Source organism: Mus caroli, unplaced genomic scaffold (genome assembly GCF_978045245.1).
Source record: "Mus caroli unplaced genomic scaffold, Mus_caroli_1 scaffold_19, whole genome shotgun sequence".
NCBI lineage: Eukaryota > Metazoa > Chordata > Mammalia > Rodentia > Muridae > Mus > Mus caroli.
In genome coordinates, this window is record NW_028227274.1 from 75,897,715 (window position 1) to 75,923,958 (window position 26,244).

Sequence of the window (26,244 nt, forward strand, 5' to 3'; positions counted from 1 at the left end):
GTCTCGAAAAACCTAAAAAAAAAAAAAAAAAAAAAAAAAAAAATATTCTTTCTCATCTATAAAGCTGGTTTTGCCTAAAAAAAAACCTCACATACATGATGATGAATCATGTTTATAACCATAAAATGTCTTGACCTCCTGGTGACTTATATATAGCTTTAAAAAACATTTAATTTGGGCTGGAGAAATGGCTTAGCGGTTAAGAGTGCAGAGTGCTCTGCCAACTGCTGGTTTCTCTGGTCATGAGTTCAAATCTCAGCAACCACATGATGACTCACAACCATCCAAAATGAGATTTGATGCCATCTTCTGGGTGAGAAGAAAAACTGTTTGAAGACAGCTACAGTGTACTTACATATAATAAATAAATAAATCTTTAAAAAAAGAAATTTTAATTCCTCTTGTCTATTTTAAACCTTATTTAATGTATTTACCTACATGTGTGTCTATGTACTGTGTGTGTGCAATGCCCACAAAGACCAGAAGAGGGTCAGATTCCCTGGAAATGGAGTTACAGAGATTTCTGAACCACCATGTGGGTCTGGACCCAAGTCCTCTGGAAAAGCAGCAGTGTTCTTAACCAGAGCCATCTCATCATCCCCTCTCTTTTTGACTTGTTTTAATTTTACCAGAACTAATTCTTTCTATAAACCTGTATAAGGTACCCCATAAACTGCTTTAAAAAAACAAAACAAAACAAAAAAAAAAAAAAACTATATAGACTTGGCTGGCCTGGAATTTGCTATGTAGATCAGGGTAGCCTCAAACTTAGAAAGAACTGCCTATCTCTGCCTCCCAAGTGCTGAAATTAAGACATGTGCACCCATGCCTAGCACCAAAACACATTATCCATTTTAAAATGTAATTTCAGAATCATACATGCATACATACATACATACATGGCATTTTAGAGAGACTGAGGAGCCTAATCTACCCCATGAGTGTACGCTGTTCTTTCCACAATAAACCCAACTTTGCTTCATTCTGATTCATTCTCAAGCATTTTCCTAAGATCTAAGTCAAGATGCAGCCAGTGTTTAAGGGGAGGGTTCTAAGAAGAACTCTCCAGGCAACAACGCTGACAATTCAAGTGACATTTCTTGCTGCCTCTAACAAATTAATTACATAAGCTATCCGTAAGTGATGGGGCTGGGGAGATGGCTCAGCAGTTAAGAGTATTTACTGCTCTTGCAGAAGCCCCAGACTCAGCTCCCAGTACTCACAGAACAGCTCACAGCCACCTGTAACTTCAGTCCCAGGGGATCTGACGCTTCTCTTGACCTCTTCAGAGGTCAGGCACACACATGGTTCAAAGACTTACACTCAGGGATACATATACACATAAAGTTAAATAAAGTATTTTTTTGGTTAAGTTATTCCTAAATGAGATAATAGTGGTACCAGCAAAAAGAGATTTGAGAGTTAAAGGAAACAATTTTCAAGACAGATCAGGAAAGTTCTTTCAAAGAAAAAAAAAAGGGAGGGGGGGGGAGTTCCTGGAAGAACACCCTTAGGTGACAAAAGAGGACTACAGAAAGGATAAAATTTTCAGATGGTAGAAAAATAATCAACTTGAGTGTGTATGAAGTAACACTTACAAGAATACAACCCTCAAACAAACAATAGACAGATGAAATGTGATGGCACACACCTATAACCCCAGCCCGATGAACTTGCTAGACTTCAGTGAGTTCCAGGCCAATCTAAGCTACACAGTAAGACCCTATCTAAAGGAGGGAGGGTGGCAAGAAAGGGAAGGAGAGAGAGAGAAAAGGAGGCAAAGCAACTTATGAACTCACTGACTACTCAGTGTAACTCTTACCTTGTCAACGCTATACTTTTATAAGCAATCATTAGCCATCATTTACACCACTATAATGACATGGCATCTCTGCTACAACAAACTACAACTGCTGTCCCTTTACTCTCATAACAAAATAGAAACTGAAGGCATTCGATGTTACAAGTGTATTGCTCCCACAAAAAACTGTTCAACTGAAACCACAAGTTGAGGCTATAAGTTGATAAAAGTTCAATCTAACCGGGCAGTGGTGGCACATGCCTTTAATTAATTCCAGCACTTGGGAGGCAGAGGCAGGCGGATTTCTGAGTTCGAGGCCAGCCTGGTCTACAAAGGGAGTTCCACAACAGCCAGGGCTATACAGAGAAACCCTGTCTCAAAAAAAAAAAAAGTTCAATCTATTAAATGACATTTCCCAGGACAGAAACGTAGATCTGTGGAGGGCCCATGTACACAGACATGCTCTATCTCCAGTACTACAATAAATCAATTTAACTAAATTAACAGAATACTTTAAGGCAAGATTTTGCTCTACAGAATAAGGCATTCTAATTGCTAGCACTGCTACAACTATTTATTTTAATCATTACCCTAAAACTGAAAGAAAAACAAGCAATATCTCAAACATGATCTACATAAACCAGTTAGCTTACCTTGCTGTTTCACATGTATGCTCCAGTATGCTTTCATACTAGTATTAATATCAGATAACATGAATTTTTTAAAGATTTATTTATTATATGTAAGTATACTGTAGCTGTCTTCAGACTCTCCAGAAGAGGGCGTTACGGGTGGTTGGTTGTGAGCCACCATATGGTTGCTGGGATTTGAACTCGGGACCTTCGAAGGAGCAGTCGGTGCTCTTAACGACTGAGCCATCTCTCCAGCCCCATAACTTAACCTTGCTGTCTTACACATAATATAAGCTAAAAATAGATTTATAGTTTTTTTTAAAGACTCAAGATTTTTGGAGAGCCAAAGTTTACTGATAAAATAAGAAAGCTTCCTTTCACCCTGTCTCGAAAAACCAAAAAAAAAAAAAAAAAAAAGACTAAGAGTGTATGAAATTTTCCCTGTCACACAAATTTAAAGGAAGGGGGCTGGAGAGATAGCTCAGTGGTTAGGAACACTAAGTTAAGAACACTAACTGCTCTTCCAGAGGTCCTGAGCAGCACTCATATGGTAGCTTACAATCATCTCTAATGGGATCTGATGCCCTTTTCTGGTGTGTGTGTCTGAAGGCAGATACAGTGTATTCATATGCATAAAATAAATAAATCTTAAAAATGAAAATGTCTTAGAGTTGAGGTAAATTCTATTCTTTTGCAACATACAAGTAGGTCAAATAATATACCTGCTGTTTTAAGTAATCTAGTTTCAAATACCTAATGATAGGGCTTTTATCAGTCTCCTCTGAAAGATCAATGTAGGGGCTGGAGATATGGCTCAATGGTTCCAGAGGTCCTCAATTCAACTCTCAGCAACCACATGGCTCACAACCATCTATAATAGGATCCGATGCCCTCTTCTGGTATGTGTCTGAAGACAGCTACAGTGTACTCTTAAATTAAATAAATAAATTCATTTTTTAAAAAGAGAAAGAACACTGTATTTCTGCTGGAGGAGATGCTAGAAAAAGAGAACACTCACTTTTAGGAGGGGGAAGGAGGTAAATACAGAACAAGGGGGGAAGTAAAGGGAATAGCAGGGTACAAGTGATCTGATAAGGGAAGTGGGAAAGGGGGAGTCCTTAGGGAGCAAGAGGGAGGTAAATAGAGAAGGAGGAAGGAGGATAAGTTAACAATAAGGATGTCTGGAAAAGCTATAATGAATCATAGTTATTAACTATTTACCTAAAAACTTTAATATGTGTAATTCTGTATATTAATACATATATAGCTTTAACAAACTCTTCTCATTTGAACTGGACAATGTTCCTTCCATGAGCCAAACACCACTTAACAAAAATCCCGATATCAGACATGAGAAGCCCTCTTTTGACTTGTTTGCCAGGGCTTTCCAAGAGTCCCAAAACACAGTCTATTGCTATTGTCCACCCCCAAAGGTCGACAGCAAATCCCTATTAGAGGAAGATACCATGTACGTTCCGAAGGAGGGAGGCAACCAGCAGTCCTACCCAGCTAAGCAGCCAAGAACCACAGCAATAACCAGTATGGCACAACAACACTAAGGGTGCAGTATGGCACACACACCTTGGTAGTAATCAACAACTCTCTAATTGGTCTGAAGACCTGCTCAGCAAGTACTCAATGCTAGGGAAGTCACTAATATTCAACATGGAAACAGAGAGCTGGTGTCTCACTAGAGCCTTCACCTCTACTGACTAATGTTTATGGTACTGGAAGGCATTCTGCACACCACCAGAGGAGGAAAACGGTAACCAAGCCAGCTTCAACCCCAGCTATGCGCAACCGTGTCCTGCCTGCATGATACGCTGGTACAGCAGTGGCACAAACATTGTGAGAGTAACCAATTACTAGCTGCTTAATTTAAGGCCTACCCCATGAAATGGAACACATGCCTAATACTGCTCAGTGGCCAAGAACATGAAATTAGATTTGGCATGGGGAAACCCAAATACTAATGTTCTGCTAAAAGAAAACCACACTAAAATGACTCCTAACAACTGCTCTATCTATAGCTCAGGGTTTTGCTCAGCCATCATCAGAGAAGCTTCCTCTTACCAGAGATGCTAACATCTGCAGTGAGCCTCAGCCAGACAACGTGCAAAGAGTAAGAGACTTTGTTACATTTAGTCTTAAATGAAGACATGTCTTCAAACCCCTCTCCTCGGGGCACAGGGGCAGAAGAGGAAGTAGAAAGATTAAAGAGCCAAAGGGGATGAAAGATACCAAGGAAACGGTGTCTTCCAGATACATCAGGACCAAGACACAGATGAACTCACAGAGACTATGGCAACATGCATAGGGTCAACACAAGTTCAAGCCCGAGCAGAATCCCAGTACTAAGAATGGGAAACAGGCATGATCTCTCACCCTAACCAAAATCTATCCATAACTGACCTCTTAGAAAGGAAAAGGCCGGGGCTGGAGAGATGGCTCAGCGGTTAAGAGCCCTGGCTGCTTGCTCTTCCAGAGGTCCTGAGTTCAATTCCCAACAACCACATGGTGGCTCACAACCATCTGTAATGGGATTCAATGTCCTCTTCTGGTGTGTCTGAAGACAGCTGCAGTGTACTCATAAATGAAATAAATAAATCTTTTTTAAAAAATCCTTTTTTAAAGATTTATTTATTTATTTATTATATGTAAGTACACTGTAGCTGTCTTCAGATTCAGACACTCCAGAACAGGGCACCAGATCTTGTTATGAATGGTTTTGAGTCACCATGTAGTTGCTGGGATTTGAACTCAAGACCTTTGGAAGAGCAGTCAGTGCTCTTAACCACTGAGCTATCTCTCCGGCCCTAAATAAATCTTTAAAATAAAGAAAAAGAAAAGAAAAAGGATTCCAATAGAATCTACTGGTCATATAAACCACAATGAAGGGTAGGCCCCAGGCCCAGCAACAGATAGCCAACACAAACAAACGCTATAGAGTTTTGTAGATTTGCTACTTAATACTGCTTTGTTTCAGCATTTTTAAAAATCATACTGGTCTTTTCATGGTATATTATGGTTTCTGATTTTTGTGGTTTTATGGGGTTTTTTTTTTTTGTATCTATGTTTCTTGTGCTTTCTTTCTTTTGTTTTTGGTTATGGTTTTGTTGGTTTGGTTTGGTTTGGTTTGGTTTTGCATGGAGTTGGATAGGTGGGAAGGAAGGGAGGATCTGAGAGGAAATGGGAAAAGGAAACCAAAATCAGAATATAGTCTATGAGTTTTCAATTTAAAAGACACAAAAAAGAGAAGAAACGAAATAGAGTTAAAAGGCAAGAGTGGTGGTACACGTCTTTAATCCTAGCACCACCACCCACCCACCCACAAGGTTGAAACTCTGAACCCGATCTGATAGTCTTAAGCTGAGACCATCATAGTGGCTTCTACCATTAGCTAAAAGGAGATCCAGGTAAAAACATGGGCCAACAGGTCTAGGTCTATCAGGGAACTTCCAGTAAAGACAGGGAGATCAGTAACCAGAGGATTTGAAATCACTGCCTGCCTGACTCTTACTTATATAGATAGATGTCTTAGTCACTGTTCTATTGAAGTGAAAAGATGTGGTAACCAAGGCAACTCTTTTTTTTTTTAAAGATTTATTTATTTTATGTATATGAGTACACCATTGCTCTCTTCGGACACACCACAAGAGGGCATCATACCCCATTACAGATGGTTGTGAACCACCATGTGGTTGCTGGGAATTGAACTCAGGACCTCTGGAAGAGCAGTTAGTGCTCTTTACAGCTGAACCATCTCTCCAGCCCGCAAGGCAACTCTTATAAAATAATTTATTGTAGACTTGCTTACAGTTTCAGAGGTTTAGTCCAGCGTCATCATGGCAGAAGGTATAGCAAAGCTCACCCCCAGTGACACTTCCTTTACTGTAAAAAGGACACACCTCCTAATCCTTCTCAAATAGTGCCACTCCCGATTATTAAGCATTCAACTATATGAGCTTATGGGGGCAATTCTTAAAACCAAATTAGAATTCAAATGCATATCATCTATACAGTCAAGAATCCTTGAAAAGCAAGCAAGCAAAGGATAGCATTGCCAATTTAGGGTCTTCATTACTCAAGTTTAACCAAGCAGGAACTGGCCTTGAACCAAAGGTTAACAATAAGGAAATTTCAAAATGTACAAAGGAAACAAGACCTAATAGCATGAACCTATACTATAATCCCAGCGCTGAGAGGCTGAAAAGGAGGAACAAAAATTCAAGGGCAGACTACAAATAGACAATGTCTTTAAACATAAATATAAATTTTTTAAAACAACAACAAACTAGTGATATAGCTCAGTGGTCAAGTGCTTACCTCAAATGTATAAAGTTCTAGGTTCACACAGAAAGAGAATCAACTCACAGAATACCAACTCAAACTATAAATATATATTCAAACTCCCAAAGAACAATCCTATACAGATTTTCTTTAAATCTGTGGAAGAAAAGAAAAACAAAAAAGGAGGAAGAAAAGAAAAGCACACAAGAAGATATACACAAAAAAAAAGCAAATAAAAAAATACAGCAATGACAACAAAAACCTGTGTACTATCTAGAGCCTGACATCATAAAAATGAATCAAGTGGCGTTGGTGAGATACCTCAGAGGGTAGAGGTTACCAAACCTGCTAACAAACTACTTGAGTTTGTCCTCTAGGACCAACTCCAACAAGTTTCTACCTGACATCCACATGTTCATGTGCCCCACCACCACCACCAATACATATACATACATACACACACACACACACACACACACACACATACACCACACCCACACCCTGTATTAGTCAGGGTTCTCTAGAGTCACAGAACTTACGGATAGTCTCTATATAGTAAAATAATTTATTGATGACTTACAGTCGGCAGCCCAATTCCCAACAATGGTTCAGTAGCAGCTGTGAATGGAAGTCCCAGGATCTAGCAGTTACTCAGTCTCACACAGCAAGCAGGCAAAGGAGCAAGACCTAGACTCCCTTCTTCCAATGTCCTTACATTGTCTCCAGCAGAAGGTGTAGCCCAGATTAAACGTGTGTTCCTTAAACTTGGAGATTTAATCTTCTGGAATCCATAGCCACTATGGCTCAAGATCTCCATACCAAGATCCAGATAAGGATCTCCAAGCTTCCAGATAAGCGTCACTGGTGAGCCTTCCAATTCTGGATTGTAGTTCATTCCAGATATAGTCAAGTTGACAACAAGGAATAGCCACTACACACCCTCTAAATTTATTTTAAAAATCCTTATAGATTTAATACACACTATTAATACTCCCATATTATGTTTTAGAATAAGTTGTATAGCATAGTTGACATCTTGGTGACATTTTTTAGAAGATAGTACAGTGAGTTCCAATTCTAGAACTGGATGAAACTGATATGCCCACTTCCACTACAAGACTGGTAAACTCATGAAGAGACACCCAGAAACATGTCCTCTAGCCATACAGAAAATCAAACACATACTCAAGACTCTTTGACTATAACCCCAGCACTGAGGAAGCTAAAGCAAGAGGATCACAAGTTCATGGCCAGTTTTTGATTTGTTAACTGATTTGGATTTTAAAAGGTTTATTTTGAAATATGGTTGTATGTAGCCAGGCTGGCCTTGAACCAAAGGTTAATTTCAACTCTTAGTCTTCCTGCCTCCACTCCCAAGTGCTGGGATTACAGACAGGTGCCACCACACATACCTTTCCTATTTTAAATGTTGAATATATTATTGCTAATTTTTAGGCCTTTTAAAAGCTATAGCTGGGCAGTGGTAGTGCATGTCTTTAACTCAGGAGGCAGAGACAAGCAGATCTCTGAGTTTAAAGCCAGCCTGGTCTACATTCTGAATTCCAGGACAGCCAAGACAGAGAAGCCCCGTCTCAAAAAATAAAATAAAATAAAATAAAATAAAATAAAATAAAATAAAATAAAGTAAAATAACAAAACAAAAGCAAGCCTGCTGTGATGTAGAACTCCAAATGTATCCCTGAGCAGAGCATGATGCCCTGGATTTGATCTCCAGCACATAAAAAACAAAGTACACCTACATTGACAACTATCTTTGAGTAATTCTATTTTAGGTTTTGAGATCAATTTATTAATTTTTATTACTGATCATAACTAGCTTGAAATAAATACTCATTTCTAAGAAAAGAATATGTAGGTCAATGGCCAAGATATATTTAGAAAGATATATTTAGAATACTTTCTGAATTTCCACCCTGCTTCAAGCCTGGACCATGCCACACTAGCAACCTCTTTTAATCAAATATAAACATTCTAGACATCTAGGTTTCTAAAACAGATGAGTTAGATTGTACTGCTTTAAAGGCAAGAGTTGCTGCTGGAGCTGGGGCTGGAGCTTACTTGGTACTCACTCGCACAGCACACGCAAAGCCCAGGGTTGGATGTTTAGCACCACATAAGCTGGGCATGCCTATAATCCCTGTCTTAAAAATAAGGCTACTCTTCCTAGAGAAGCTCACACTCACCATGCCCTAGGTATGCATGTCTTCTTTCTCAATGCTTATCTTACTTTTAACCCTCTGGGGTAAGATCTGTGCTATGATCCCTTTAATAGAGCAAGGCATAGTGGCACACACCTTCAATCCCAGCGCTCCAAAGGCAGAGGTTGCAATGGATCTCTGCTAGTTCCAGGCCAGCCTGATCTACATATCAAATTTCAGGCCAACTAGGGCTTTATAGTAAAGGGGAGGGGGAAGAGGAAGAGGAGGAGGAGGAGGAGGAGGAGGTTAATTAACCCAACTTTGCTTCAGTAGTAAACGTCTGCTTTGTTATTACTGAGGGTTGCACACTAGGCAAGTGCCCTACCACTGGGCTACATCATCAGCCCCTTTTGAATTTTATTTTGAAACAAGGTTTGACTCAATTGTTCAGGAGGGCCTTCTACTTGCAAGGCTTCTACCTCAGCTCTTTCCCTAAAGACAGCAAATACACAACCGCACGAAGATTTAAAAGAGTCCTTTAAAATAAGTTTTCCTCAGCCACAGACTCCTTTAAAAAAAAATTAAGCCAAACATACTAGTTCCTGCCTGCAATCTCAGCATTTGAGAAGCTAAAGTTCAGGGCCAACCTGAGCTTTAAAACAAGGTTCTGTTTTAAATAAATAAGCCAAGAACTTAGGAGGCAGAGAAAGGAGAAACAGTGCAAATCCATGGCCAGCCTGGTCTACATATTAAGTTCCAGGCTATCCAGGGCTACACAATGAAATCTTGTCTAAACTCTTATCTGCCCCAAACACACACACCTACATGTGCATATTGTCATACACACACACACACACACACACACACACAGAGTTTTCTTAAAAGTATTTCTTGGAGCCGGGCAGTGCAGTGGTGGCACACGCCTTTAATCGCAGCACTTGGGAGGCAGAGACAGTCGGATTTCCGAGTTCGAGGCCCGCCAGGGCTATACAGAGAAACCCTATCTCAAAAAGAAAAAAAAAAAAAAAACAGGGCTGGAGAAGTGGCTCAGCGGGTAAGAGCCCCGACTGCTCTTCAGAAGGTCATGAGTTCAAATTGTGGTAGCTCACAACCACCCATAGTGAGATCTGACGCCCTCTTCTGGTGTGTCTGAAGACAGCTACAGTGTACTTATGTATAATAATAAATAAATCTTTAAAAAAAACAAAACAAAACAAAACAAAAGTAATTCTTGAAGAAAAGTGTCCTTAGTATAATCAGGTTGCCTCTGTAACATTACAGAGACTAGGTGGCTTAAACAGCAGAGCTTATTTCTCCCAGTCATAGCAACTAGCAACCTAGTACAGACCCTGGCTTGCAGAATGCTCCTCCTCACTGAATGCTCACATGGTGGAAAGGAGAAGCAATCTAATACCTCTCCAATGCCTACCGCCAAAGCCTACAGCCAATGTAGCCTGAACATTCCTGATCTCTTCTAATCTTTCTCTGGCCTCTTTTATAAAGGCACTAATCCCACTCACTCTGGCAGATCTCTCATGACCTAATCACCTCCCAAAGCCTCACCTTACTAACACCAATGCTAGGATCTCAACATAGAAATTTTGGGAAGACAAAAATTAAGACCATACGGGCTGGTGAGATGGCTCAGTGGGTAAGAGCACCCGACTGCTCTTCCGAAGGTCAGGAGTTCAAATCCCAGCAACCACATGGTGGCTCACAACCATCCGCAAGGAGATCTGGCGCCCTCTTCTGGAGTGTCTGAAGACAGCTACAGTGTACTTACATATAATAAATAAATAAATCTTAAAAAAAAAAAATTAAGACCATAGCAAAAGGCTTACATTACTGTTCTAAATAATCCCTCACTCACAGCCTTAAGATTTAACACAAATGGAAAACAAGTGTAGCTGAGCATGGTAGGGCATACTCAAGAGGATGAGGCAAGACCTGGGGATAGGGCTCAGCTGGAGAGGGCTTATCTATGTGTGGTGCCCTGGCTTCTATCCCAGGATAGAAACTTGGCGTGGTAGTACATGCCTATAGAGGCAGAAAGATTAGGACTTAAGACCAGCCTGGGCTACAGGAGAGCTTGCCTCAGCACACACACACACAAATCCTAATGGGGATGGAGAATGAACCCAGTTGATAAGAATACTAGCTGCTCTTGCAGAGAATCTGGCTTCAGTCCCTAGCACCTATACCAAGCAGCTCTTGACCACTGTAACTCCAGTTCAGGGGTTCCCAAGTCCTCTCCTGACATCCAGAGCACCTACACCAACACACACAGTGTATATGCAGACAAGCAAACACATAAATAAATAAAAATATATTCTAAAAATATCTCTTTTAGAGTATGGAAATAGAATCTTAAGAACATTCTGGTTTAGCCGGGTGTGGTGGCGCACGCCTTTAATCCCAGCACTTGGGAGGCAGAGGCAAGTGGATTTCTGAGTTCGAGGCCAGCCTGGTCTACAAAGTGAGTTCCAGGACAGCCAGGGCTACACAGAGAAACCCTGTCTCGAAAAACCAAAAAAAAAAAAAAAAAAAAAAAGAACATTCTGGTTTATTTTCTCTGAAGACAGACTTTACCAATAAATGTGTTCTTACCAACACAAGGCTTTATAAATGAATTACTTTTTCAAAAGATCTACAGGATATGCAAATAGTATGTAGATGCTTGCCTAGATCTATGGCTCAATTAATACAAACTGTTAGTATAAATACTATGCTACTTTATAAATGTAAATACTGCTTTTTGATAACTTTCCCTTAAACATCAAACCAACATTGTATTTCCTGATTGGGAAATAAAATTCCTTGAATACTTGTAATACTATACTGAAAAAAGTTGTCAAGAAAAACAAAACAAAACAAAACAAAACAAAAGAAAGCTAGGTCTGGCAAGGTGGCTCAGCCTGTTAACATACCTGTTACCAAGCCTGACTATCTAAATTTGATCCCTGAGCCCACATGGTGGAAGAAAAGAAATAACTACACATGTGTCCTGTCCACACATTTCTCTAACAGTTGCAATCAAGAACACCCCTCAAAAAATTTTTTAAAAAAATCCCTAAGAACAAGTTGTGGCCAGGTGAAGCGGCACATGCCTTTAATCCCAGAACTTACGAGACAGAGGAAGGAAAATCTCTGTGCGTTCCAGGCCTGCCTAGTCTACATGGTGAGTTCAGGACAGCTAGAGCTATGTAGAGAAACCCTGTCTCAAAAAACAAAACAAAACAAAACAAACAAACAAACACCAACCAAGTTGTGGATATTTAACTATACTTATGTAGTTCATTTGTCTGAGCTATCTCTACACTTAAGATGTACACTAAGAATGATGACCTGGCATGGTGGTACATGCTTTCAGTCCTAGAATTTGGGGAGGCATAGGCTGGTGGGTCTCTGTGAATCTGAGAGTCTCCATATGTAGCCCAGGTCTTGACATGCAGACCAGGCTGGCCTTAACTACTGGCTCTGCTTAGTCTCTTAATCACAGAAACAGAACAGGAAACATACAGACTAGAAACACTAGAAAGACAAACTGCAACACACAAAGATCAAACTAGAATGAAGCAAGGCTTTCAAACAGTGCCGTGCACCTGCTTCGTGCTGGATGGGGCAACTACTGCCACAAAGTGATTTTGTGTATTTTACAAGCTAGGAATGCAATTCAGTGATGACAGAATGCTTACCTAGGATAAGCACGGTCCTGGGTTCCATCCCTAACACTGGGGGGGCGAGGGGGGGGATCAAAACCATGTTACTTTACCCATTACTAGACAAGCTGGCCCTTCCTGCAGTACTGTGAACAGGGCTTATACCTACAATTCCAACATACAGGAGGCAGAGGCAGGAGGCTGTGAGTTCAAGGACACCCTGAGCTATCTTTAAACAACCAAGATCTAGGGCTGAAGAGATGGCTCAGTGGTTAAGAGTACTTGCAGAGGACCAGGTTCTGTTGCCAGGACCACGTGGTGGCCCACAGCCCATACTTCCAGTTCCAGGGTATCCCATACCTTCTTCTGACCTCCTGCACACACACACATAAAGCACACACTTATTACATGCAGGCTAAACACTCATAAATAAATAAATGAATCTCCCAGGATGTAGCTCAGTATAAGAGTATTTACCAAGCCGAGCAATGGTGGCGTACGCCTTTAATCCCAGCACTGGGGGTGGGGGTGGAGGGGCGATTTCTGAGTTCGAGGCCAGCCTGGTCTACAGAGTGAGTTCCAGGACAGCCAGGGCTATACAGAGAAACCCTGTCTCGAAAACAAAAAGAAAAAATAAAGTATTTACCTAGCATGCACGAAGTCCTATATTTAATCTCCAACACCACATCAAAAAATATAGACAGCTATAAAAATGTATTAAATGGAGAACTGCAATACTAGCCATCATCTAAGAAAATTAACACTTGAGTTAATTATTCAGACTATAGTCATAACAAATATATAGCTTCAAAGAGAGGTTTTTTTGGTGGGTTTTTTTTTGGGGGGGGGGGTTTCGAGACAGGGTTTCTCTGTGTAGCCCTGGCTGTCCTGGAACTCACTCTGTAGACCAGGCTGGCCTCGAACTCAGGAATCTGCCTGCCTCTGCCTCCCAAGTACTGGGATCAAAGGCGTGCGCCACCATCATCCAGCTTCAAAGAGAGTTTTTATAAGACAGAGTTTCATGTAGCCCAGGCTAGCCTTGAACTCCCATTCTTTCTGCTTATACCCCATGTACTAGGATTGCAGGCACAGACCACTAAGCCTAGTAACAACAGGACTCTAAGTATCAAGGCCTCAGGAACAATCTGTTTTCCAACAACTTTCAATTATTTGCAAGGATTTTAGGTTAGCTTTTCCACTGAGAAGCCATAGCACAAATAATGTGAACTATGCAGTAACCAAAGATTAGGAATAGAATAGAAACACCTACAGACAAGTTCAAAACAAGTGTTTTCTCTACAGCAAATTCATCCTTCCCCAACTCTCAGAAGGAAACTAAAAAGGCCACACACACACACACACACACACACACACACACACAGACATACACGCAAAAAAGACTCCCAACTGGAAATGATGAAACAGGAGAAATTCATTAATGGAGCTGGCCAATTACCACCAACAGAGGTTATCATCACAGACAAAACAAAACATGTGCCTCCTGAGGTGAGCACTCAACGTTAACTATAGACTCTGCCATCCAAGAAAAACTGACCAAGAAAGAATACACACCACAGAAATATAAACTGCCAGACTGCAACCAGGAAGGTAGTAGCTTTGCATATCTGCCAGCCAACCTTCTCCGAACTGATAGGAGCCCTTTGAACAGGCCAGGAGTGATAACAGCTACTCAAGTCACTTCATGGAGCAGATGCTACTACCACTTCTAGCATGCACCTGGCCCTAACCAGGACCTAGAATACAGGAGCATCAAGTAGGAGGTTTAAGGAAGTTACCAACTGCAAAAAGCACTTCAGCAAAGAAAAAGATTCCAAAGCACTCACCCTAAAGCACCATTAGTGTAAATCAAGAATAATATACGATACGAGCTTTAATTTCTCTAAGACATTTGCTCTTGTCATTCTAGCTTTCACAGATGATTCAAAGCATAGGTCACCACATATGCTGGAATCTAGGTAAGGGAAGGCGAAGGGAAGGGGGAAGGAAGGGGGAAGGAAGGGGGAAGGAAGGGGGAAGGAAGGGGGAGGGAAGGGGGAGGGAAGGGGAGGAAAGGAAAAGCTGCCAAAAATCTATCTACTATACATACGTTCAGGCTCATAGCAAGTTGTTCTTTGGATTGCAGCTAAGAAAAACAGACAACACTTGATGATTAAATGTTAATTTAAGAATGTTTTTCGGGCTGGTGAGATGGCTCAGTGGGTAAGAGCATCCGACTGCTCTTCTGAAGGTCCAGAGTTCAAATCCCAGCAACCACATGGTGGCTCACAACCACCTTAAATGAGATCTGACGGCCTCTTCTGGTGTATCTGTACTTACATATAATAAATAAATAAATCTTAAAAAAAAAAAAAAAAAAAAGAATGTTTTTCAGGGCTAGAAAGATGGCTCAGAGATTAAGAGCACTGACTGATCTTCCAGAGGTCCTGAGTTCAATTCCCAGCAACCACATGGTGGCTCACAACCATCTGTAATGGGATCTGATGCCCTCTTCTGGTAAATGTGAAGACAGCTACAGTGTATTCACATACATAAAAATATATAAATCTTTTTTAAAAAGAGAGAATGTTTTTCAAGGCTCAGTGGTCAATAGGGTTTTGCAGGGAGTTCAGTTCCCAGTACTCATTATCAAGAGCCTCACAGCTATCTCCAGTAGACCCAACAACCTCTTCTGACTCTCTCAGGCATCTGCACTCACGTGCACATTTTACACTCACACATACATACATTTTAAAAGGTAATCTTGCCGGGCGTGGTGGCGCACGCCTTTAGTCCCAGCACTCGGGAGGCAGAGGCAGGCGGATTTCTGAGTTCGAGGCCAGCCTGGTCTACAAAGTGAGTGCCAGGACAGCCAGGGCTACACAGAGAAACCCTGTCTCGAAAAACCAAAAAAAAAAAAAAAAAAGGTAATCTTTAAAAATAAAGAAAAAAATAACAAATAGTAATAATAATAAAGTCATGGTAATGGTCCTTTAATCCAAGGACTAGGGAAGCTACAAAGCAAGTTCCAGGTCAGCAAAGACTACATAGTGAAACCCTGCCTCAGAAGAAATAAAAAGAGTGAGTATGCCTCTCACCTAGGAATGCTGGTGCAGGACTATAAATCACAGCACTTGGGAGTAGAGGCAAAATGATCAAGAATTCAAGAGTAGCCTGAGCTATGCAGTCAGTCTGAGTCCATCCTATGACATGTTAAACATAATTTAAAAAAAAAAATTTTAAAGATTTCATTTATTTTATGTATGAGTGCTCTATCTACATATAGAGCCTACATGCCAGAAGAGGGCAAACAATCCCATTACAGATGGTTGTGAGCCACCATGAAACCGATGCTGGCAATTGAACTCAGGACCTCTGGAAGAGCAGCCAGTGCTCTTAACCACTGAGCCATTTCTCCATCCACCATAAAAAATTTAAACACCTTTTTATCAGATGGACATAGTGATTCAATCCCACAATCCTAGATCCAGGAAGCTCAGTCAGGAAGACTGTCTAGTTCAAGGCCAGGCTGGGATACAAAGTGAGATCCTGTGTGAAAACATTACAAACACCCAACCTTTCCCCAATAAACATTCTTTTAATTTTATTTCCTGTGTGTGTGGGTCTGAGCACCACAGTGCCCATATGCTCCTAAGCAGTCAGAAGACAACATGCAGGAGTCCATTCTCTCCTTCAATGTGAATCCCCAGGGTCAAACTCAGCCATGCTTAGTGACTATCTTTGTTTTGTTAGGAGGAACGGGGTCTCATAAACCCAACTTGGCTCAAACTCACGAAGTAGCTGAGGGTGACCTTGAACTCTCAATCTGCTACCTTCCAAGTAATGGGATCACAGGTGTGCACCACAACACTTGGCAAATGAATATGGTTCTAGGATAACACAACGGCAGACAGGAAAGACACTGTTTAAAATCAACTACATGAGGTTTTTGTTCTTAATTCAGAAAGGAAAACAACTCTGTTTTCCTAGAGTCTTACACTCCACACCCAACTTCCCAATACCTTTGTCTAACTACACAGCAGCTAACAAAATACCGACCCTAAACATAACAACTTATTACTAAAAATCAGATGACCCCATAAAAAAAAAAATTCAGTCAGTAATCTTCTCTAATGTCAACCATGAAAATAAAAACTTAACTTCTAGACTAGCAAAGCACAATTCTAGTTTAAACACATTCTTAGAAACAGCTGCTCTGAGGCAAGATAAAATTTGAGAAAATTCAAGTATTCAAACCATATAACAAATTTAAGAGAGTATAAGGAAAAAAACCAAGGAGGTGAGAAATGGGAGAGAGAAGGATGGTGGGGAAAGGATGGGGAGGGGGGAAGGGAAGGGGAGGGGAGGGGAGGGGAGGGGAGGGGAGGGGAGGGGAGGGGAGGGGAGGGGAGGGGAGGGGAGGGGAGAAGGCTGCTCTAGGGGGTGGGGGAAAAGGGCTCAGTGGTTAAAAGACTTCTGCTCTTACAGGAGACCTAAGTTCAGTCCCCAGAACCCACTAAAGGCAGTTTACAACTGCCTGTAATTCCAGCTCCTGGGGATCCAACCCTGTCTTCTGGTCCCCTTGAGTAAACACAAAGTGGTGGTACATATTTACACAAACACAGAGACACATAAAAATAGAAATAATAAAATCTTTTTAAATTTTTTGAATATAGCTACTCTAGAAATATTAATAGGTTTACCACTGATGCTCTTTGAACAACCACCCATGCTAATTTATTAATACACAAACTTGATTTCAGGTGGAAAAAATGCATTCTGCAAAGAAAATGGCAGTGTATTTAGAAACAAGTTAAGAAAGAAAGAAAGAAAGAAAGAAAGAAAGAAAGAAAGAAAGAAAGAAAGAAAGACTTGTCTCCAGGCACTTTAAGCTTGGAGAGCCATTTAAGAAAAACCGCAGCTTCCCAAACCCTTATTGAAAGGGCTTACAAAGGAAACCCCAGCTATGGCCTACAATTGTTGTGCTTTCCCCTTACAGCATACTTCCTCTCCCTCACATTCTCAGCAGGAAGGAGACTTAGGAATCACCTGGTGCCCTAGAACCTTTCCTTAGCTAGAGACTATTCTGTCTACCCACCCAGCCCACCTGGCACTTCAGAGCTCAGGAAATGAGGTTTCCATTTAACCACTTTGTAAAACTCACCACATTCACACAAAGTAGGATGTGCTGATAAGAATTACACTTTTTAGCCGGGCGTGGTGGCGCACGCCTTTAGTCCCAGCACTCGGGAGGCAGAGGCAGGCGGATTTCTGAGTTCGAGGCCAGCCTGGTCTACAGAGTGAGTGCCAGGACAGCCAGGGCTACACAGAGAAACCCTGTCTCGAAAACCAAAAAAAAAAAAAAAACTCTGGGAAATATGCAAATAAAGCCAAGTTCATTTTTTATGGCTGAGTGAAGAAAAGTTCCTTATTTTAAGTAAAGATATGAAAAAAAACAGTTAAATTTACAAGAACCAAGTCAAACTCAGAAATTCCAAATAGAACTAACCAAATCTTTATAAAGGGTAAAGAATTTTAGTCACATTAGGAACCACCAGCTGCTGTTACTACGTTCTGGTAAGTCTGTAATATATATTTATATTTGTATGTTTATACACACACACACACACACACACACACACATATACGGCTTGCATGTTTCCTCTTCTAGGAGCTCAGAGACACTGAAAAGAAGAACAAGTTGCTTTCTTAGCTCATCCTGCTCCTTCCTTTCACCACAGGCCCTGTAGGCTGAGTGCAAAAACTGACTGAACATCAACCCCACTCTTTCGGAGAGAGATTCTGCCCACACAAGCAGCACTGTTTCTTTCCCTGAAGTTCAGTAAAGAGAGTTCAGAAAGAATAAGGAAAGTAGGTACATTTAAAAGACAAAGACTGACAAAATTGTCTTTATAAAGTTTCATGACAATAGTCAAATTCAAAGTAACTAAAGAAAAATAACTATCAGGGCCAGTGAGAGGGCTCAGCAGAGGCACTTTCCCAGTGTGGTTTGAATAAGAATGGCCCCACAGGTTCATATAAGTGAATGCTTGGTCCCCAGTTGGTGAGACTGGGAAGGGTGTGGCCTTGTGTCACTGGGGGTGGCCCACACCATGCCCATTCTCAGTCTCCCCACCCCCCATCTCTGCCTACTGCTTGTTTGTCAGGATGAAAGCTCTTAGCTCCCACCCCAGCAGCTACCAAACTGCCTGCCTTCCAGCACTCCGAATGCTAAGTAGGGCAATCACAAATTCCAGGCCAGCCTGGGCTATAATACTTTGTCTTCAATTAAGTTCTCATTCTGAGAGACGAGGAAGCATCTTAAAAAGATTCACAACACACACACTCCCCCTTAACGAACTAAGAAATCTTCCTGACTTGGCCCTACTCTGTCTAACACAGCCACTCACTCCTAAGAGCACAAGGCAACTCAGAACTTGATAGATGTGAGTTCACTTAAACCTGTCTGTCGTTTGCCTAGAAACTCACCTCAAACCTTAAGTTCACAGAGAAATCCTGTCTCAAAAAACCAAAAAGGAAGAAAAGACAAAAAACAAAAAACAAAAACAAAACAAAACAAAAACCCCTTAGGATCAAAAGTCGAGGTTTCTTGAGCATGCTCCATCATAGCTCTATGGAACTACTGGCAAGCGTTAAGAATCAATAGCTTAGGGCTGAGGATAAAGAGGTGCCAAATGAGGCCAGGGTGTGGTATGCCTTTAATCCAGCACTGATTGACAAGGCAGAAGCAGACGGGATCTCAGTGAGTTACAGGCCAGTCAAGGCTAGAGTAAAACTCATCTCACCAGGAAAAAAAAATCCCACGTGAATATTGTATTGTCTTCTTCGTCCATTCTTTGTCCGTATCTCTTCCAGGTATCATCACTTTTACATTATGTCTATTCCATTTTGCCTACATAATTATCATTAACAAAGAAAAATTTGGGCCCCAAATCTTTCTTAAAATAATATATTAAAATCACTAGGGGAGGCAAAAGCAGATAGATCTCTATGAATTAGAAGCCAGCCTGGTATCTACAAAGTTCCAGGCTAGTCAGGAACTATATAGACTTTGCCTCTAAATTTATTAATTAATTGATATGAAAAACAACCACGAAGCTAGAGAAAGTACCCAAGGAGCTAAAGGGATCTGCAACCCTATTGTTGGAACAACATGATGTACTAACCAGAACCCTGGAGCTCTTGTCTCTAGCTGCATATGTATCGAAAGATGGCCTAGTCGGCCATCAATGGAAAGAGAGGCCCATTGGACTTGCAAACTTTATATGCCCCAATATAGGGGAATGCCAGGGCCAAAAGAATGGGAATGGGTGGGTAGGGAAGTGGGGGGGCACTATGGGGGACTTTTGGGATAGTATTGGAAATGTAATTGAGGAAAATATGTAATAAAAATATAAAAAAAAAAAAATACCTTTCCAAGAACTGTAAGAAGTTTTCTGCTACAGTTATCTTTCAGAAATCTAAACAAGCAACTTCTGTTCCACTGTAGACTAAGTAGTGCTTTTTGGTGTGTACTTAAGAAAGTTATGATCTTAGAAAACAAAGCATATTTAATTTAAAGAGAAAATAAAGTAGCATGGGGAAGTTTATGGGTACTGATAGGTCCTAAATGTAAATATTCAGTAATAAACATTTCCAATGGTGTCTCCTTCCCTGTCTCAGGAACTCGTTACTTAGAAATAAACGCTTAGAGTGATAATTCTGTTGTCTTCACTATGACAAGACCCTGAGTGAAATAATTTATTCTGTATACTGCCAAAGTGACTACAGAGCACATTTAAACAGAGGAAAGATTCATTTTGACTCTTGGTTTCAACTCCTGAGAGGTGGCTCTGTTGTTCTCAGACTGTGTGAAGGCAAAAAGCATGTAGCAGTCAGAGCTGCTCACCTACGGCAGCCGGGGAAGCACAGAGAAACAAAGAAAGGACTAAGATAGTGTAGGGCCCCAAGGCACACTCCAGTGATTCAAAAAAAAAAAAGAAAAACAACCACAACAATAACATACTTAAAATCACTATGCAGGGCTGGTGAGATGGCTCAGCAGGTAAGAGCACCCGACTGCTCTTCCAAAGGTCCTGAGTTCAAATCCCAGCAACCACATGGTGGCTCACAACCATCCCTAACGAGATCTGACTCCCTCTTCTGGTGTGTCTGAAGACAACTACAGTGTACTTACATATAATAAATAAATAAATCTTTTAAAAAAAAAATCACTATGCAGAGAACACACATTAATAATGTATTTTGCTGGAGTTTTCAAGCATTATCAACTGAGTAAATACTCTATAAGTTATTTTCATACACTTAGTTATATGCAGGAAAATGGAGGTCTAAGATAATTTTTAATAAAGTTACCAAATTAAGGATTGGGTTGCTACTATATCCAAGCTTTAAAAGGGAAGAAAAATACTCAAAGTGCCTACCTATCACGTCTCTTCATGTATGCGCTGGAGCAACAAAACAACTTCTTAAATAATGAGTAGCCACACAAGCTCACAGAAATGATTAGTTCTCTAGTAAACACATTTATTTATTTTTGAGATTCAATCCCACACTATAATCTAGGCTGTCCTGAATCTCACTATGTTACACATGCTGGCCTTGAACTCAAAGCAACTTTTCTGCCTCGGTTTGTATTACAGGCATAGGTCATCATACCCGGCTCAGTAAAAAGAATTAAAGTATCAATGCCAGAAATATGAATATAAAAAATTCCAAAGTATTGATATCAACACAAAGATGAGTAAAATAGTAAAGGCCATACACTGAACACAGAGCTCTATCTAGTACAGTGGTTCTCAGCCTTCCTAACACTGAAACCCTTTAATACAGTTCCTCATGCTGTGGTGACCCCACAACCATAAAATTATTTTGTTGCTACTTCATAGCTGTCATTTTGCTATTGTTATGAATCGTAATGTAAACACCTGATATGCAGGATATCTGATAATGGGACCTCTTGTTATTGTTTGACCCCAAAGAGGATGGGACCCACAGGATGAGTGACAGTACTGCTGTGGCAGAATTGCATTATACTTGAAAGTTAAAGTTAAACCTATTTTCATTATGTAGGGCTTGAATTACTCACATAAAACAAACAGTATCATGACAGTCTCATATGAATACATATTAAGGGTGAATAATACTACAAGTAATGGCACACACTTGCAATCCAGAGGCAAAGGTATAAAGACTGCCACAAAGAATTCATGGCCAGCCTGGACCCTGTCCCTCCCTCCCCAACATACAAACACACCAATACATACGCACATACATACAAACAAACAAACAGGCTAAATTACAAATGCACTGTGAATTTAATATGAAGCTAACAGTGGGCAAGTTTGTTTCAAAATCCAATCCACTTTCCATAAAGTTGAGGTGGCATTTCACTAAGAAATCTGACTTATAGAGCCTACAAAATGGCTCGGTAAGTTAAACACCTGCCCCAGCGCTTGAGACCCACATGATGTAAATAGAGAGCCAACTCCCACAAACTCCTCTGACCTCCACTTAATGAAACAGTACGTGCACCCAAACATAAACTTTTAACTCAAACTGAAAAACCTGAGCACGCAAGAAGGTGAGGCAGGAGGACTGAGACTGTCCTGAGCTATAAGGTGAGACTAGCTTAAAAAGAAAAAAATCTGACTAACTTGGACCTCTAGTCACAGCTATCTTGCCTTTTCTCCTTGCCTTTCAAATTCTACACATTTATTTTGATGTTTACACCCATGTTAATTTAACCCTTGTAATCCTAGCTAGCATTTGGAAGATGAAAGCAGGAGAATCAGGAGTTCAAAACCAGTCTGTGCTACCCACCACCACCACCACCTCTCTCTCTCTCTCTCTCTCTCTCTCTCTCTCTCACCACCACCTCTCTCTCTCTCTCTCTCTCTCACCACCACCTCTCTCTCTCTCTCTCTCTCACCACCACCTCTCTCTCTCTCTCTCTCTCACCACCACCTCTCTCTCTCTCTCTCTCACACCACCACCTCTCTCTCTCTCTCTCTCACCACCACCTCTCTCTCTCTCTCTCTCTCACCACCACCTCTCTCTCTCTCTCTCTCTCACCACCACCTCTCTCTCTCTCTCCACCACCTCTCTCTCTCTCTCTCTCTCTCTCTCTCCACCACCTCTCTCTCTCTCTCTCTCTCTCTCTCTCACCACCTCTCTCACTCCCTCTCTCTCTCTCTCACTCACTCACACACACACAATTGTGGGGGGGAAAGAGGGACAGAGACGACGGAGTAGTAGTAGTTTACCATTTTAAGAATTCAGCATTACAGGGCCAGCTGCAGTTGCACACATCTTATATTTTTGGTTGTGAGCCTAGCCTTTAACGGCTGAGCCATCTCTCCAGCCCAGTTGCACATGTCTTATTCCCATCACTTGGGAGGCAGAGGCAAAGGGATCTCGAAGTTCAGGGTCAACCTAGTCTACAAAGCTAGTTCCAGGACATCACAGAGAAACTTTGTCTTGAAAACCAAAAACGAATACCAAAATAAACAAACGAAAAACAGCATTACTGAGAGGAATGCTAAAGGAAGTCAATTTATTTGTTAAAAATATTTTTTGTCATGTAATAGAAATGAATTAAAATTTTGGTCAAATTCTTTTTAAAGTAGTATACAGGTCATCAAGTCCATTTTGCTTCCTAAATTCAAATTTAATAACTACACATTTATCGACAACATGCACACTCTAGTTAACGTTATAATAGCATATAAATATGATCCTCCAACAAGGAGGGAGGTTTACTGCCGTAATTCTTCAAGATAGGAGATGATACATATGTCGGTCTCTAAACTGCTTGTTAAACCAAAAGGCAATGCTCTGATTACTGGAGAAATCCAGATTGCCGGGATCAGCAAAACTACACTGCAAAGTTAATAGCCTCCATCCTTAAAATATCCCAAGAGGAGAAAGAGAACGATTCAAACGGTTAACTTGAGCCTAACGATACTATACAGCAATAAGCTAAGCAAACGGTCAGACCCATTTATAATTAAGGCCCAGCCTTTACAAAGCATCATCGGTGGAACGTTCACCCAAACGGATGCAAAGATTCAGATACAAGGGCCCAAACCCAAAACCAAAAAGCACTGCAAGCACAAACAGCACCGGGAAGAATCTGGAAGAGCTGCACGCAGGGTGCTTTTTCTTCAACCGGGCGAGTCTCTCTACTTTATGATAAAGATAGGGCAATTTAAAGGCGAGAATGAATGGCAGACGAGTCTGACCAGAGGCTGCTCCATTAAAACACACACACAACACTACCCTACACTACACTATAAAAATAAATGCTTTGAGATAAACGGTGAGAAGTGATACTGGTAGTGTCCTCTGGGAAATCCGGGGAGGCAATAGAGTCCTTAATGGGGAGGAGGGGGTCCTCAGAATACATCTGCGATGGCCTTTAAAGTTGACGAAGTCGCAGGTCAACGTCGGGGACCCACGCATACTGATCCCGGGGATCTGCCGACCCACAGTCGAGGAAGCGGCAAGAGGCCAGCACCAAGCCCGGGGAGCCCTTTCTCGCTCCTCCAAGGCCACCGCGGGAGGGGGCTCTCGGCAGCTCCGCTCCGGCTGCGGTGGGCGCCAGGCTCGGGTACCGAGCCTCCCGCGGGTCGGGCTCCGCAAAGTTGCTCCAACACAACTCCGCGGCCTGGGGGGCTGCGGTCCCTTCAGCCCGCCGTCCCCTCCGTGCCGGTGGCCGGGGGAGGGCACTCCGACGGGCGGGCAGAGGACGCGAGGGTCACCGCGGCGAGCCGGCGAGGGGTCCGGGCCGCGCCTTCGCCGTCGTGACCCCCGCGCTCGGTGGCCGAGAGCCCGCAGCCCGGCCCCACTCTCCTCCAACCTCACGAGCACCTCCCCGGGAGGCAGCCCCGACCCCGAGGCTCACCCCGCCACCAAGGCCGCGGCCCCGCGCCCCTCCGTGCCTCACCTGCGCCCCGCCGTCCGCGCCTCCTCGCCGGCCCCGCGCGCCCCGTCGGGGCACGCGCCCACCCCGGGCGGCGCTTGACGGGCCGCAGACTCGGGCCGCGGCGGCCCGGCCGCCCCCTTCTCCTCAGACGACTCCCAGCGGCGAGCAGAAGAGCGCGGCTGGAGCCCCTGCAGCGGGGCAGAGAGGAGCTCGCCGCCTCCGCAGCCTCCAACACCAAATTCCCTTCAGTCGTCCGCGCCGCCCCAAGAAAATGTCACCAGAGGCCGTTCCGCTCTGCGCCTCACTTCCGCCCGGAACCACAGAGCAGCGCCTGCCGGCTAGAGCGGCCGCCGCGGCGGCGGGAACCTAAGCAAGCTGGCGGCCGGCCGGGAGCGAGCGGCGCAGCGCCACCTGGCGGCGGGGACGCACACGCACGCGCGCGGCCTCGGCTGAGCGCGGGCTCCAGCGCTCCCGCTTCCCGGGCTTTCGCGCGCGCGCGCCCTCCGTTCGATCCGGTAACGTCGGTCTCGGAGGGCCGAGATGCCGGGCCCGGCAAAGCCCGAGGCTTAAAAGCACGGGGCTCCGCTTCCCGAGGGCTGCCCAGTACTCACCCACTCGAGAAGCCTTTCCGAAGGAAGCTCACGATGTCCGATTCGTGGAGTCACCCCAGCAAGGTGTCCAATCCCCTTCGCTCCCCACTTTCCCGCGGGGGCCAAGGACAGCTCGGCTCCCGGGAACCGCTCGGCTCCGACACCCGCACTAACGTCCCGTTCAAGTTTGGGCTCTGGAAACGCCGCGGGGTTTGCGGCGAGCGCGCCACCTGCCGGTGACACAGTCGTCCAGGGGACCCCGCTCCGCCAACGCACGCCTCCAGACGCTCAGAATTCCACCTCTGCAGAGTCACTCCTTGGTTTGGCAGCCCGCCTTGGGAAGGGTGACACACACTACTGGGAGTTTTGCAGACCGGTCCTTAAAATGGGCGCGGGGCACGTGTTGGGCTCGGGACCTTGAGAAAATGAGATGTCTCCACTTAGCAAGTAGAGAGAGCTCCAGAGACCGATGCGAAGGACAAGCTTACAATGCAAGATCTGACTCCCTACGAGCAGTGCAGGTTTTGGAAGAGAAGAAAATGATAGTCATCTGTACCTTTTTTATTATTTGTTTGTTTGTTTGTTTGTTTATTATTTTTACTACGGGGAATTGAACTGATCCCTGCAGATGCGAGGCAATTCTTCACCCCACGGTTACGTCCTCAGACCTTTATCCAGTTTTGAGACAGGGTCTCACCGTTTTGAGATCTGTTAAAGATAAACTGGTAAAGATCTGTTCTGATTTCTGGTGTGGAGTCTGGAGACGACGCAGACCGAGAAAATGGAAGGCAAAGATGGAAAACAAATGCGCCTCTTGATAAGCGTCTGAGGGAAATGTATTTGGCATCTGCCACATCTCTGCACCATTCAGATAACTTTTCTGTGTCATTGGTCTTTCTGGCAAAGAACACCCATCTGCCCAGCGACTTGTGAAGCAAAGGTAAAGGTTTCCTGAGATGAGTCCTCTCCTGGCTGGCTCTCGCTGCCCTGCATCTCCAACTCCAGACCATAGAAGGAAACAGGATCAAAACCCCTGACCCGGGGGCCCAGTCAGCCTTCAGAGTTTCTGTTTGCTATGGGACATCACCCCATCGTTTCTAACAGTATCTGCAGGAAGAGAGTTCACAGCCAATTTCTGCTAATAAAGTGCCTCTCTGTAAGACAAAAAG

General features: G+C 42.9%; 1 protein-coding gene across 3 annotated transcripts in view; it reads right to left on the reverse strand.

Moving 5' to 3' along the window:
* Positions 1-25,472, reverse strand: part of Ark2n (arkadia (RNF111) N-terminal like PKA signaling regulator 2N) — an 88,036-nt gene extending 62,564 nt beyond the window's left edge. For 2 of the 3 annotated variants that reach the window (XM_021150819.3, XM_021150818.3), the window contains exon 1: positions 24,507-24,775. The gene's annotated coding sequence lies outside the window, so the exon portion shown is untranslated. Of the gene's footprint in view, positions 1-24,506; positions 24,776-25,096 lie in introns of those variants that run through there. The other variant, XM_029471786.2, reaches the window with a different exon arrangement.
* Positions 25,473-26,244: the final 772 nt, after the last annotated feature.